Source organism: Stenella coeruleoalba (assembly GCF_951394435.1).
Source record: "Stenella coeruleoalba genome assembly, chromosome: 2".
Classification (NCBI taxonomy): domain Eukaryota; kingdom Metazoa; phylum Chordata; class Mammalia; order Artiodactyla; family Delphinidae; genus Stenella; species Stenella coeruleoalba.
The window spans coordinates 29,503,257-29,519,520 of record NC_137147.1 but is presented as its reverse complement, the minus strand read 5'-3'; the positions used below and the strand labels follow the sequence as shown (position 1 = coordinate 29,519,520).

Genomic DNA, 16,264 nt, shown 5'->3' with positions numbered 1-16,264 from the left:
TATACATCACCAGTCAGGCATTCTTTCCCACTGTAAAAGTAACACTGTTTATTTAAGAGCCAAGTCTAGGTGTTAACCAGTCCTTGGCACCACTAGAATAAGGTTGAAGGACTAAAGCTGCCAAACACAATTATGTACTGGCCTTGGGTTTCAGATACCTGGGTTCAAACCCTGCCTCCATCACTCCTGACTGCCACTTGGTGGCCGTTTATCGCTGGAGATGTTTTGTTACTTCTCTGCCCTTCCATAGCATCACTTTAAAATGGGAACAACCACCACGCAGACGTGCTGTCTGGATTAAAGTCAGTCTGTGTAGAAAAGCACCCGATACATACCAGGCACTCAGCAAATATTTTTGGAAGAGTATTAAACAGCTACTATGTGCAAGGACCAAGAAATGGTTCCTACCTTCAGAATCCTTACACATGAATACGGAGGAGGAAACCATGACTCAAATGACTGCAGGCCCAAGCCATTTAGTGGTAGAAAATGAATTGAAGAGGGTAAGCATGACTGATAGAGTTATCACCAGTGAACCCGTGGCCACGTGGACTAACTGTAGCCAGAATACCAAGGAAGAGTAAAACCAGCATCAGAGGCCAATACATCAAACTTGTAAGTGGAGGAAAGACTCCTTCCTGCGTGGTGAAGTATAAACTTCTTGATGGTATCACACAATTTGTGTTCTCCACAGCAGCAGACATAGCAGGTGTGCTGTAAACATTAGTGCAGGACCAATACTGTAGGCGCAAATGTTTCTCCAGCATCAGGAGCCTTTCCAGGATCTACCGTCAGGCTCCCTATCCCAGATGATGGTTTTAAACCTTCCAGTCCACTTCTCCCCAGTTACCAGTCTTTGTTCAGGACTGGTATGAATGCATTACCAGCCCTGGACAATGCATTAAGTGCATGTATTAAATGCCTACCATGTGCGTGTAACACACAGCCAGTGGGTGTTCGGGTGGCCCCGCAGAAGGAACTGCACTTCTGTCCTTGCTTGGCACGTCTGTAATTTCAGTGCACCTTGCCGTGTTCTCCTCTGTAAGGGGTCGACGTAAATAAGGAGGAATGTTTGGGAGCCTTTGGGAATCCCTCAGGCCAGCAGCACTCTCAGCATCATGAACTGGGGAGATGGGGCACCCAAGGGGGGTGAATACCCTCTTAGCATATTTTCCCCTCTCATGCCAGGGAGTTTGTTGGCAGGTTGAAAAATCAAGGCTTCTGCCATATTTTTCTCTGAGTTTGATTCATCTGCAAGGGCATTAACTTTTCATATGCCTCAGCTGAGTGGGATTTTAAAACCCGTGTTAGTGACAGGATATCTAATTTCTCATCCACAGGGCCCACATCTAAACTTAATATGCTTGCTTGTCAGAAGGAATTCCAGACCCTCTCGCAGCAGCCTTGCATGGGACCTAGAGACCCCTGACCAGATGGGGGTGATGGGTTCCATCTCAGCTTTCAACTGAACACCTGCAAGAATTTTTTCTTCTGAGATGACATGTAAAAGTTTTTGGTGTGTCCCGTCTTCCCAGATGACATTCGAGTTTCCATCAGTCCGCATGCTTTCCAAGGCCCGTGGTCTGTCATGGAGCGGGGCTTCCCCTGCCCTCGATTAATCAATTTCTCATAGACAATGCAGACAGGCTGCTGGCCCAGGCCAGCAAGGGCTTTCAGCTGAGACCATCTGGAGGGTGACTCTGGAGAAGGCAGCCAACAGGCCCAGGAATCTGCTAGACACAGAGAGAAGGCTGCCTGGCCAAAAGCAAAGATCAGGAAGACTCAAGGAGGGGGTGGGGGTGGTGGGGTATAGATCCACCTGTTACGTGCACCTGCACTGGCTTGCTGTGGGAAACCGCCAGAGGCTGAAAGCCACCCTGTTGTTCAAGAAAATTGAGCTGTTTGCCCATGGACTTCGAAGACTTTCCTAGCTGAGTGTAGCAGTGTGTCAGAGAAGTGACCAGGCATCCGATTTTATTTGCAATCGAGGAATATACACGAGGCCAACAGGCTGTATTGAGGGGTCTGTTAATGTCCTCTGCTTGGTGAGATAGGCCTGCCTAGCAAAGTCGTTACTGGAGAGGGCTGGATAGGATGAAGTCATCCCTGGAGACAATTGTCTGGGAGGACAGACTACAGAGCTGCATTTCCACTTGGTGTCCTCCAGGGGCTGCCTGACCTGGGGCTTCAAGCGTCCTTTCAGACCAAGGCTCCAAGGTCAAGGGTGGTCTGCCCTTTTCTTTTGTTCTCATTCTTTCTCTGTCTCCTTTCTACTCACTCTTTCTCCTTCCTTTTCTTCGATGGCTTCTGGCACTCTCTTTGGAGCAGAGCACAAGCTGTACACCCACTGGCCTTGAGAACCTCTCTTAGGGCTACTCACCCATCCCTAACCCTGGCAGAGGAGAGAAAAGGGCAGTGTGTCCAATTTATCACTGTAACAAATACCCAATTTTGTTTTTCTCCATGGGCTCTCCAGATGAATGCTTCTTTTACAATTCGTGTTTGCAACATTTTCTTCCTTAGAGAAAAATGCCGTTTGCAGATGTGAAATTATTCTGATTGTCTAATCGCTGTTGCATTCCTCGGCAATGCAGAGTTAAATGATGCATGAAATCACCTGTCAGCCCCCATTAGATGGGGCTGTGTTTACATACCCAGAGGCGGCCTGTGAATTATTTAAGGAAAGGGGCTCTTGGCTCTGCATCCGGCTAGACACGGTTCAACCCGAGTTACTTTGGAGGTGCCGTTTGTGGCCCCAGCTTCCACTTGGCTGCGGAAACCGTCTGACAGACACTGCGGGCTGCTGCCAGCACCAGCTCTCCTTGAGAACAACTTGAACTTAGCTCCTACAAGGTCCAGATGGCTTGCAAACTACAGAGGAGCTTTGCAGAGTCCCGAAAGCTTCTCCAAAAAAGGAAGTTGGCAATGTTTCAGTCCGGGTGGTAGGTTCGCCCTGACACTGTGGGCTCAAGGATTATTGTTGGGGTTTCAGAGAGTCCATTTAATAACACCACCAGTCCCCATCTGGATTTGGAACCAATGCGAGAGGGAAAGAGAGAGGAGTAGAGGCAGGTGAAGTTCAAAATAGCACCTGTATTACTGAATGACCTGTCAGAGAACATGGGGGACAATGGCACTGGACATCCTATGAACCCCAGGATGGACGCACACTTCCTCACCCGGTGTAGGAAGCCATAAGCCTCACCCCGTGGGGCAGGATCCTGGCGCCTTTTACCCTGGGGCAGGGAGCAGAGATGAGCCATATTTTCTGTAAGTACCAGGCTCCCAAGAAGCAGCAGCCAGGGACCAATTTTGTGGCCCATACAGTCGGCCCTCCGTGTCAGTGGACTTCTGTTCTAGGTTGGTTGAACCCACGGATATGGAGAGCTGACCGTATACAGCTTTTTTACGTAAAGGACTTCAGCCTCCTCAGATTTTGCTATCCGTGGGGGTCCTGGAGCCAGTCCCGTGTAAATACTGAGGGATTATTGTACCCATCTTTCAGGTAAGTTTCTCCCTCTCCCAAGAGAAGAGAGAGGGTAGAGGCTGTGGCAAAAGACAGAGGCATCTGGAGGGGAGCCTTCGCCTGGGAACGCAGCATTCCTTGCAGGTCCTAAGGGGACGGGTCAAGCTGAAGATTTGGAGGAAGGAGATTATATAGAGCTGGAGAGGATTTTGGAAGCCATGAAATGCTTTTATTTGCAGAAGGAAACTGAGGCACGGGCTCACCCATGGTTATACAGCTCGCTAGGAGCAAGGCTGAGTTCCGCATGGCCCCCTCCTGTGGGGGGGCCATCAGTGCAGAACAGCTGATGGATGGCACAGCAGAGGGCTCTTCACCCCAGAACCTCACCATGGAGGCCCATACTGCCTCTTGGTCCATGGGGGTTCCACCCATTGTGGGTCTCAGACCCCAGTCCCACCCCCATCACATCTACCCCCCCCCCAGAATGGGATAGGCGTAGAGGATGCACAGTCATCTTCTATTCGTAGCAAATTATAATTTACTTTATTATCATGAAATTGAGTCACATAAAGGTCTTTGCTGATGCTTTGTCCTTGAGCTTTTTCAACTCTGAACAGTTGGGAATATAACCAGCTCTTGCCTGAGCCATAGGGCAGCTCCGGGGGAGGCAAAGGAAGGGAGGGGACCTAATCGGTATGTCATTGGGAGGATGCTGTTGCCTCCCAGTTGGATGGGGATCATTGTCACGCCTGCTTCTGCAGATGCTCAGACTTCTAGGCAGCTCTGTGACTTCTTTCTGTCCTCCGGACACAGTCCCCGCTGCTCTATTTACCTCATTGATAATTCCCGCTGTCAAAATCATATTTCTCGCAGCCACTCACTGTGTTGCTTGATTTGTACACTGTCTTTTGCTGGTGTCAGGGGCTCAAACCGCAGACTGCTTTGGCTTGGGCTCCCACAGAGCAGCCGCGCCCTGTGCTAGAGACCCAGGAAAGGGCCCTTCCCAACGTGCCTTGTGACCATGGGGAGGCGACACCTTTGCCATCATACTCCCTGAGGGCTCTCGTGCTCTCCCCGCCAGAGAAGGCACTGAAAGCTAAACACCTACTGGCTGAGTTTTATTTCTAGCCCTGCAAGGTAATAAGTTCACACACACATACACATACACACACACACACACACACACACACACACACACACACACACACACACCAGATTTCTACTCCCATCAAATCTTGGCACCCCAGAATGACCTACATGTGGGCAAAGGCTTTTTATCTGTCAGAACTCATTGTCAGATGGAAGTTTTCTCTCTCTCTCTCCACTGCACACACATTATCACAAATGCAGGTACCATTTTCTCTCCTTGCCAGTCCCCGCCCCTAAACCCTCCCCCCCTCCCCCACACCCCAGGCTCTTGAATGCCCCAGGAGAATGTCTGAGACCAGCATGTAATTGGTGTCCAAAAGGAGGCCCCTGGGGGACAAAAAGGACATTTTCTAGGGCACTCACCCATATATTTTTTTAATATTTAATTGAAGTACAGTTGATTTACCATGTTGTATTAGCAGGTATACAGCAAAGTGATTCAGATTCTTTTTCAGATTCTTTTCCCATATTACAGAACACTGAGTAGAGTTCCCTGTACTACACAGTAGGTCCTTATTGATTATCTGTTTTATATATAGTAGTGTGTATATGTTAATCCCAAACTCCTAATTTATCCCTCCCCACCCATGTTTCCCCTTTGGTAACCATAAGTTTCTTTTCTGTGTCTGAGTCTATTTCTGTTTTGTAAATAAGTTCATTTGTATCAATTTTTTAGATTCCACATATAAGTGATATCATATGATATTTGTCTTTCTCTGGCTTACTTCACTTAGTACGATAATCTCTAGGTCCATCCATGTTGTTGCACAAGACATGATTTCATTTTTTTTATGGCCACTCACCCATATTTTTAATGGTGCTGTCCTTCCCCATAAGGCCCAGTGTGGGAAAGCCCTCCAGCCATGCCAGAGCCCACCTGCCCTGAGGCTCAGGCTGAACCCCTCTTCTCTCCAGGGCAATGGGGCCTAGGAGCTGGGCCAAGAACGCCTCCTCCCAACTCTTGAAAGAGCGTCCACGTACGGCTCATTTGAACCCTGCACTAACCTGGAGCTGCAGGCAGGGCACAGAGGTGAAGGCCTCACAGTAGGCAAGTCGGGGAGTGTTTCTCCTTCCCTACTCCTCCACCCCTCGCCTTGGAATCATCATTCACCTTGAAGGCAGAAGGGAAGACGCCTGGTCTGGATTGGCCTGGAAACACCCAGAAATCCAAATAGAACCCACAGAGGCACTTGGATTTCAGGAAAATGAGGGATGTCTGTCTTAAACATTCTCTGCAAAAGTGTGTTCCATGATGGAGCTCACCTAGCTCATTTATAAGGCGACTGAGAGCCTCAGAGGGGGCGTGATTTCCTTGTGACAAAGCAAGGGTAAGAACCACATGCAAAAAAGCCACTCTGAAGGCTTTTTGAGATAAGAACTTCACCTCCCTGCCCGTCCCACCCACCCAATTAAGCATCTCCCCACCCTCCCGGACACTCTCCCCCTGCGGCCTGGCAATCTCAGGCTTCCCCTGGCACTAGAGGGGCCCTTGCATCCCACTCCCACCCAACCCCTTCCACCCGCAGCCCCTCACCCGGGCCTACCCACCTTAGAATTCAAGCCTCAGACTCCACCCCTCCTCCCACACCCCCAGCTCCCCTGTCCCCAGCCATTTAGGGTGACCCTGCTCTATGGGTTTTTTTCTGGTGAGAGTTAGCTCATCTGATGGACTAACACTTTCTGGGAGGCCACAGGTAATAGGTTAATAGGTTTCCATTCCAAGCTGACTTAGTTGCATTTTAAGAACTGAAAGTGAATCCAAGGGACCAGGGCCTTGGCTCAAGAAGTGCTTCTAGAGCTTGGCAGTGGCAGATCAGAATAGTTTTTTAAGGAACCTCCATACTGTTCTCCATAGTGGCTGTATCAGTTTCCCTCCCACCAACAGTGCAGGAGGGTTCCCTTTTCTCCATACCCGCTCCAGCATTTATGGTTTGTAGATTTTTTGAGGATGGCCATTCTGACTAGTGTGAGGTGATACCTCACTGTAGTTCTGATTTGCATTTCTCTAATGATTGATGATGTTGAGCATCCTTCCATGTGTTTGTTGGCAATCTGTATATCTTCTTTGGAGAAATGTCTATTTAGGTCTTCTGCCCATTTTTGGATTGGGTTGTTTGTTTTTTTGATATTGAGCTGCATGAGCTGCTTGTATATATTGGAGATTAATCCTTTGTCAGTCGCTTCATTTGCAAATATTTTCTCCCATTCTGAGGGTTGTCTTTTCGTCTTGTTTATGTTTTCTTTTGCTGTGCAAAAGCTTTTAAGTTTCATTAGGTGCCATTTGTTTATTTTTGTTTTTATTTCCCTGTCTCTGGGAGATGGGTCCAAAAGGATCTTGCTGTGATTTATGTCATAGAGTGTTCTGCCTATGTTTTCCTCTAAGAGTTTTATAGTGTCTGGCCTTACATTTAGGTCTTTAATCCATTTTGAGTTTATTTTTGTGTATGGTGTTACAGAGTGTTCTAATGTCATTCTTTTACATGTATCTGTCCAGTTTTTCCCAGCACCACTTATTGAAGAGGCTGTCTTTTCTCCATTGTATATTCTTGCCTCCTTTATCAAAGATAAGGTGACCATATGTGCATGGGTTTATCTCTAGGCTTTCTATCCTGTTCCATGGATCGATATTTCTGTTTCTGTGCCAGTACCATACTGTCTTGATTACTGTAGCTTTGTAGTATAGTCTGAAGTCAGGGAGCCTGATTCCTCCAGATCTGTTTTTCTTTCTCAAGATTGCTTTGGCTATTTGGGGTCTTCTGTGTTTCCATAAAACATGTGAAAATTTTTGTTCTAGTTCTGTGAAAAATGCCATTGGTAGTTTGATAGGGATTGCACTGAATCTGTAGATTGCTTTGTGTAGTATAGTCATTTTCACAATGTTGATTCTTCCAATCCAAGAACATGGTATATCTCTCCATCTGTTTGTATCATCTTTAATTACTTTCATCAGTGTCTTATGATTTTCTGCATACAGGTCTTTTGTCTCCTTACTAGGTTTATTCCTAGGTATTTTATTCTTTTTGTTGCAGTGGTAAATGGGAGTGTTTCCTGAATTTCTCTTTCAGATTTTTCATCATTAGTGTATAGGAATGCAAGAGATTTCTGTGCATTAATTTTGTATCCTGCTACTTTACCAAATTCATTTATTAGCTCTAGTAGTTTTCTGGTAGCATCTTTAGGATTCTCTATGTATAATATCATATCATCTGCAAACAGTGACAGTTTTACGTCTTCTTTTCTGATTTGGGTTCCTTTAATTTCTTTTTCTTCCCTGTTTGCCGTGGCTGAAACTTCCAAAACTATGTTGAATAATAGTGGTGAGAGTGGAGAACCTTGTCTTGTTCCTTATCTTAGTGGAAATGGTCTCAGTTTTTCACCATTGAGAATGATGTTGGCTGTGGGTTTGTCATATATGGCCTTTATTATGTTGAGGTGAGTTCCCTCTATGCCTACTTTCTGGAGGGTTTTTATCATAAATGGGTGTTGAATTTTATCAAAAGCCTTCTCTGCATCTATTGAGATGATCATATGGTTTTTCTCCTTCAATTTGTTAATATGGTACATCACATTGATTTGTGTATATTGAAGTATCCTTGCATTCCTGGGATAAACCCCACTTGATCATGGTATATGATCCTTTTAATGTGCTGTTGGATTGTGTTTGCTAGTATTTTGTTGAGGATATTTGCATCTATGTTCATTAGTGATATTGGCCAGTAGTTTTCTCTTTTTTGTGACATCTTTGCCTGCTTTTGGTATCAGGGTGATGGTGGCCTTGTAGAATAAGTCTGGGAGTGTTCCTGCCTCTGCTATATTTTGGAAGAATTTGAGAAGGATAGGTGTTAGCTCTTCTCTAAAGGTTTGATAGAGTTCGCCTGTGAAGCCATCTGGTCCTGGGCTTTTGTTTGTTGGAAGATTTTTAATCACAGTTTCAATTTCAGTGCTTATGATTGGTCTGTTTATATTTTCTATTTCTTCCTGGTTCAGTCTTGGAAGGTTGAGCTTTTCTAAGAATTTGTCCATTTCTTCCAGGTTGTCCATTTTATTGGCATATAGTTGCTTGTAGTAATCTCATGATCCTTTGTATTTCTTCAGTGGCAGTTGGTACTTCTCCTGTTTCATTTTTAATTCTATTGATTTGAGTCTTCTCCCTGTTTTTCTTGATGAGTCTGGCTAATGGTTTATCAATTTTGTTTATCTTCTCAAAGAACCAGCTTTTAGTTTTATTGATCTTTGTTATCGTTTCCTTCATTTCTTTTTCATTTATTTCTGATCTGATCTTTATGATTTCTTTCCTTTTGCTAACTTTTGGGTTTTTTTGTTCTTCTTTCTCTAATTGCTTTAGGTGTAAGGTTAGGTTGTTTAGTTGAGATGTTTCTTGTTTCTTGAGGTAGGATTGTATTGCTATAAACTTCCCTCTTAGAACTGCTTTTGCTGCATCCCATAGGTTTGGGGTCATCGTGTTTTCATTGTCATTTGTTTCTAGGTATTTTTTGATTTCCTCTTTGATTTCTTCAGTGATCTCTTGGTTATTTAGTAACGTTTTGTTTAGCCCCCATGTGTTTGTGTTTTTTACGTTTTTTTCCCGGTAATTGATTTCTGATCTCATAGCATTGTGGTCAGAAAAGATGCTTGATAGGATTTCAGTTTTCTTAAATTTACTGAGGCTTGATTTGTGACCCAAGATGTGATCTATCCTGGAGAATGTTCCATGTACACTTGAGAAGAAAGTGTAATCTGCTATTTTTGGATGGAATGTCCTCTAAATATCAATTAAATCTATCTGATCTATTGTGTCATTTAAAACTTGTGTTTCTTTATTAATTTTCTGTTTGGTTGATCTGTCCACTGGTGTAAGTGAGGTGTTAAAGTCCCCCACTATTATTCTGTTACTGTTGATTTCCTCTTTTATAGATGTTAGCAGTTGCCTTATGTATTGAGGTTCTCCTATGTTGGGTCCATATATATTTATAATTGTTATATCTTCTTCTTGGATTGGTTCCTTGATCATTATGTAATATCCTTCCTTGTCTCTTGTAACATTCTTTATTTTAAAGTCTATCTTCTCTGATACGAGTATTGCTACTCCAGCTTTCTTTTAATTTCCATTTGAATGGAATATCTTTTTCTATCCCCTCACTTTCAGTCTGTATGTGTCCCTAGGTCTGAAGTGGGTCTCTTGTAGACAGCATATATATGGGTCTTGTTTTTGTATCCATTCAGCAACCCTGTCTTCTGGTTGGAGCATTTAATACATTCACCTTTAAGGCAATTATTGATATGTATGTTCCTATTACCATTTTCTTAATTGTTATGGGTTTGTTTTTGTAGGTCCTTTTCTTCTCTTGTGTTTCCCATTTAGAGAAGTTCCTTTAGCATTTGTTGTAGAGCTGGTTTGGTGGTGCTGAAATCTCTTAGCTTTTGCTTGTCTGTAAAGCTTTTGATTTCTCTGTTGAATCTGAATGAGATCCTTGCCAGGTAGAGTAATCTTGGTTGTAGATTCTTCCCTTTCATCACTTTAAATATATCATGCCACTCCCTTCTAGCTTGTAGAGTTTCTGCTGAGAAATCAGCTGTTAACCTTATGGGAGTTCCCTTGTATGTTATTTGTCATTTTTCCCTTGTTGCTTTCAATAATTTTTCTTTGTCTTTAATTTTTGTCAGTTTGATTGCTATGTGTCTCAGCATGTTTCTCCTTGGGTTTATCCTTTATGGGACTCTCTGCGCTTCCTGGACTTGGTGGCTATTTCCTTTCCCATGTTAGGGAAGTTTTCGACTATAATCTCTTCAAATATTTTCTCAGGCCCTTTCTCTCTCTCTTCTCCTTCTGGGAGCCCTATAATGCGAATGTTGTTGCGTTTAATGTTGTCCCAGAGGTCTCTTAGGCTGTCTGCATTTCTTTACATTCTTTTTTCTTTATTCTGTTCCATGGTGGTGAATTCCACCTTTCTGTCTTCCAGGTCACTTATCCGTTCTTCTGCCTCAGTTATTCTGCTATTGATTCCTTCTAGTGCAGTTTTCATTTCAGTCATTGTATTGTTCATCTCTGTTTGTTTGTTCTTTAATTCTTCTAGGTCTTTGTTAAATATTTCTTGCATCTTCTTGATCTTTGCTGCCATTCTTTTTCTGAGGTCCTGGATCATCTTCACTATCATTATTCTGAATTATTTTTCTGGAAGGTTGCCTATCTCCACTTCATTTCATTGTTTTTCTGGGGTTTTATCTTGTTCCTTCATCTGGTACATAGCCCTCTGCCTTTTCATCTTATCTATCTCTCTGTGAATGTGGATTTTTTTCCACAGGCTGTAGGATTGTAGTTCTTCTTGCTTCTGCTGTCTCCCCTCTGGTGGATGAGGCTATCTCATATGACAATATTTTTATGTTACTTTATAAGTTTACCTGCAAACTCCGGAACTCCACACTCCAGAGGCCCTCCTTTTCACGTTCTGCCTCTCCCCTTCCGCACCATGTATCTTTTTAAATTATAGTTTTATCCAGATATATGCCCAGGGGTAGGATTGCAAGATCATATGGTAGCTCTATTTTTAGTTTTTTAAGGAACCTCCATACTGCTCTGAGTTTGGATTTTTTAAAACTTTCCGTCAAAAGCATTCTAGGCTGATACAGTGATTCAAAAGTAAGTTTAACTGAATACAAATTAGCAGGCATTGCAATCATTGTCATAGCACAAGGAATCTCAAAAGTCTGCTCCTGACATTGAAATCAGTCTTTTGAATGGGATGGAGGAAAAGGGCGGAAGTCTTGATGGTTCCCCCTCTGAGGGTCTCTGAAAGTGTATTCCTTAGTGTTTCTAGCTTCTTTGGAACTCATACTTGGCTCTGCTGTCTCCAACACAGCCTACATCCCTGAGTCTTTCTGAAATTTAATAGTCCATGATGAAGAGGAACAGATTCTCTCTTTTACCTACTTTTTGTAACCATAGAAACTAAATCGGTGCCTGGCACTTTGTAGATGCTCATTAAATGTCCACTAAACCAGTAGGTGAAGCTGAGGACATTTAAATGTTGAGAATAGCAGTGTGCGGTGTTTTTAAAAATAAAAGTGAGAAATGGCCTGATCTTATGGCACACATATGGGACAGACCATACTCAGTGAAGCATGCCCATTTTGGATTAAGAAATATGATTATCATTTACCAGCTCTGATTCCTGCTTCTGGGCTGATAAGATGTGTCCAAAGATTCATTTTCACTCATTTGCAGACACCAAAACAGAAGGGGTTTTTCAAGAATGCAGGAGATGAAGTAACAGTCATTAGTAGCTAGAAATAGGCAACTGATTGCTAAGTCAAGATGAAATGCTTCAATAAAAAAGACCTTCATGCCTGAGGCATACTCTGCCTTCTTTGCTGAAGTAGTGGTGGACTCTTTTTTTAATAATGGCAACATAGTTTGCCTATTCTTGATGTTTTCTAATCTTCCACTGAGGAAAGATTGGAGGAGCTAAATAAATTAGTTATCAGATAATTAATTTACACAAACAAAACTAATATTGGCCCTTAGTCATTTCTGTTAGGCATGCCATCTATCCAAACAGAGATGGAGCTGGGCAAGAAACGCCAGTGTCAAGGCCTCTTTGGATCATGTCTCTGTCTGACTTCTGATGCCATCTGTCTGAAATGATTTCTAAAAACATCAAAACTCCTTGGTCCTGCCCAGCACCTTTCCCCCACCTTGCACTGCTCAGCACTGGGAAGCGTTCTGCATGGTTCCACCTGACAGACGGGCAGAATGGTGACCCAGGGGCCTGATTACTGGTCCTATTCCTTCCTTGCAGACACAGCTTTGCATTTGTCAAGTTAGAGGAGTCTCTCATGTTTTAGAAATAGAAATCTTAGTTTAGCAACCAGAGCTATCGCTGTAGAGATGAGGGAAGTGAAGTCCAGAGAGGTTAAGTAGCTTGTCCAAGGTCAACACAGCAAAACAGTGAAGCTGAGGCTGGCATTTCTCTTGGGCCTCAGACCAGTGTTCTTCCTACTGTCCTTCTGTGGCTTCAGTTTGTAAATGGAGGATTGCTTCTCCCCACTCCTCTCTTATACCCCATGGCTCTTGCAGTGAATTATGTCTACTGTCCTCATAATATTCCTCATTTCAAAGAAAACCCACTCTATGGTACAGTGCTTTCCACTTTTCCTGCTGTTTGGAAGGATGTTTTACCTGCCTGTCAGTGCTGAGCTCTGAGCTCCTTAGAGAAGGGCATTTGGTTGTTGTGAGCCATCCAGGCAGAACTGGCCGAGCTGGCCACGTGGTTTCTCCGCATCACTTGGCTGTCAGATAAGGGCCACCTGCTTATTGATTGGCACAGTGTAACTTAGGTCCAACATGCTCCCTGATGACACAGAACTTCAGGGAATTGATGTTGCTCTTCCTCAGGAACAAAAGGTACCAGAAGTTAGATGGAACTGAACAGTCAAGAAAACAAAAGTATATACCTCCCATCTCCCCATTCCCAACCCAGGAGCTGTGATCTGCCAATAGAGGGTAAGTCCAACCAAGCCCCTGGGACAAAGAGAGAAAATGCTGAGCAACCAGACATCAACAGTCATTGGGCCAAAATAAACCTTGAGATGGTTGAGAATCTGATTATCTGGATCAATTTCTCTTTTTTCTCCTTTATCCTCTTAGGACTGAACTAAACGTTCCCTTTAATGCAAACAGTATTAAGTGCCTTGTATCTAAAAAGCATGTTGGCAGGCACTGGTTGAGGATAAGAGATGAACCTTAGATTTGATAGACAGAGCTTGGGCATTGGAGACAGGAAGACTTGGGTAAGAATCCTGGCTTTGCCACTTAATAGCTGTGTGTCCTTGGATAAATGACTTAACCTTTCTGAGCCTTAATTTCAATATCTTTGTTAAATAAATTTTAAGACTGAGAAAAGTATCAGATAATTGATTTAAAATACCTAGGACAGTATTGATCATAACATAGATGTCCTGAAAATGTTTGTCATTATAATTTATATAAGCTCCTGGGAGCCCACTTTTGATCTTTTGGTAGGTCTGTACTCTTAGCATTTCGCCAGAAACCATGAAAAAAATTTCAGAGACAGTATTATTAGCTGATGTCACAGTGGACCATGCTATGGAATCAAACTCAGCTATCACAAATTTGCCTGACATAATATTGGTAGAATACACCCTAAGAATTTTTAAGCACATGGTGAATGGTGTAGATGGAATTTCTGCATTCTTTAAAAGGGTTGGATTCTAGGATGCCCTACCTCTAAGGTTTATTGATTCTTATTATTTGTTGTGGCTTCATCAATTTTGACAAATGCATTTTTTTCAGAGCCCTGTGTATCAGTCAGCTAGAGCCACAATTTTTCTGCATAGCAAATCACTCCAAACTCAGTGGCATACAACAATAAACATGCGTTTCTCACTCATGAGTCTGCAGGTCAGCTGAGTTTTGACTGTCTAGCTATGGGTTGGGTCCCTTCTGCTCTAGATGTCTCTCACCTTCCTTGGAACAACAACTATCTGATGCAGGAGGGCCAGGGAAGCGGGTAAGCATCACCATCCAGGTGCATTGAAAGCCTCTGCTCACATCACATTCAATAACATCCCATTAGCCAGGCAAGTCACATGGCTAAGCCCCAAAGTCAAGAAGCAGACTTTCCACCCACCATGAGGCCAGAACAAGGATCTGGGTGTCTATTAATTCTGGGAAGGAGTCAAGAATTGGGGATCAATGAAACATTTTTCTACACCTCTGATGCTGTAAACTATTGCTAGAACGTTATCCCCTTTCTGGTCATTTAAGGAGATTGTCCTTTGGATCTAGCTGTAACCTCTGACGAGTGATCTACCTCTTGGTACATTGTGGGCCAACATAAGAGGATAGGTCTTCTTCTTTAGTAGACAGGTCCTTTTAAGATTCAATGGTGTGATAAAGCAACTAAACAGAGCAGAGGAAAAAACAATCATGGAGATGTCCTCTGTCAGTTTTTAAATCCAGTCCACATCAGAACAGACTGGAACCTTTACCAACTAATGTCAAGTCAGGGGTCTAACTGAATTGAAATATTGGCTTTCCTCCAATTCCCAGTGATTTTCTGGCCATTTTGTAAAAAGCAGCAATGTAACTGATACTTCTGGTTTCACATAGCACACTAGATCAAAAGCATAGATTACTTTGAAAATCTGATCATTTTTCTAGGAATAACTCTCCTTAACTATCAGTAAGTAATAAATACTCAAACTACTGTGAATCGTTGAGTTGAGTTTAGAGGACAAAAGGTGGGGCTCTAGCTGAGACTATTAACAAGAATGTGGTTGAAATTCCTCCTTATCCTGTCATCTAACAGAATACAGGTCTTCAGAGAATGACCCTTTTTCCTGGTGTGATATATTCAACCACTGCCTAAGGGCAGGGAGCTTAAGATTGCTTCTCACTATCAGTTCTTCTCTGGGAAACCAAGAAATATCCAGGGGAGAATGGTCTTCCTGCTTGGCTGCTCCTCTGAGACTCTTACTGGGTGACAGAGCACCCCAGGGTTTAGAAGCCTGATCTCTGGGATATGTGGCTGGGTTCAAGCTCAGATCCACCACTGGGTAGCTGTGTGACCTTGGGAAGGTGGTTTAATCTCTGTGCTGTCACTGATGCTGCTCACAGATGGTCCTCTCCCCTCTCTTCCTGGCACCCAGAAGACTGGACCCCCTGGTTCCTTTGTGGTTGGGTGGTGACTCGTCCTGTCCAAAGAAATGTGATATTATTATAGTAACGTCTGGGCTATAACATGCAACAACTCATGCAAGAGTCTCCAGAATTCTCTCTTGTCTCTCTAACACAATGAGCAACAACATTCGAGATGGTGGCTACTCCGTCAGCCTCGGTCCCAGGGTAACTACACTGAACAGAGTCCTCCTGGTGATCTCCGATAGACTTGTAGCATGAGAGAAAAATAAACTTGGTTACATTAAACCATTGTGATTTCGAGGGTTATTTGTTACCACAGCTTAACTTAGTCTACCCTGATGGATACACCTCACTAAATCTCAGCTTCTTTATCTGAAAATGGGGATAATAGTGGAATCTAGGCTATGAAGTAATCATGGGAATTAAATAGGATAATATATCTATAGTACTTAGAATCGTACCTACATAATACATTCTTAATATATTTTGGCTATTATATATTATCATTATTATTATGTTATATCTTATGCTAACTTTGTCTCTGACAAGTTACCTATTTCTTTCAAATAAGTTGTTAGTCATGTGATTTGAGAAACTTACTCACAAATTGCTATGCTAGTACATTAGACTAGGTGAACTCCAGCTTTAAATGTCTAGACTTAAAATTATGTGACTCTACTCTGGAAGCACTCAGAGAATCCATCCTGATGTTTCAAATACATTCTGTTGCTCAGGGGAACAAAATATGTGATAAAACTAAGCACTATCTTCTTCCCTTTTCCAGTTGCCCTTCCCTACCACTCAACAAACAAAAAGATCTATGTCCTTTTTACAGTTTGCTCTGTATCCTATTCCGAATATTTCTGCCCAGGAAATTGCATCTGGCTTGTAAATTCTCAGCTACAGATTGGTTTCCCAGTTTAGGCACCTACCTCCTTGGTAGTCCATCTTCTCTGTTCTGTTTTCAGTCTATGTACACAGTATCTTGT

The 16,264-nt window shown here is 43.1% G+C and overlaps 1 protein-coding gene across 8 annotated transcripts in view; it reads left to right on the top strand.

Moving 5' to 3' along the window:
* The window catches only part of RGS6 (regulator of G protein signaling 6), a 589,735-nt gene that overhangs the window by 372,751 nt on the left and 200,720 nt on the right, over positions 1-16,264 (top strand). The window lies entirely within an intron of this gene.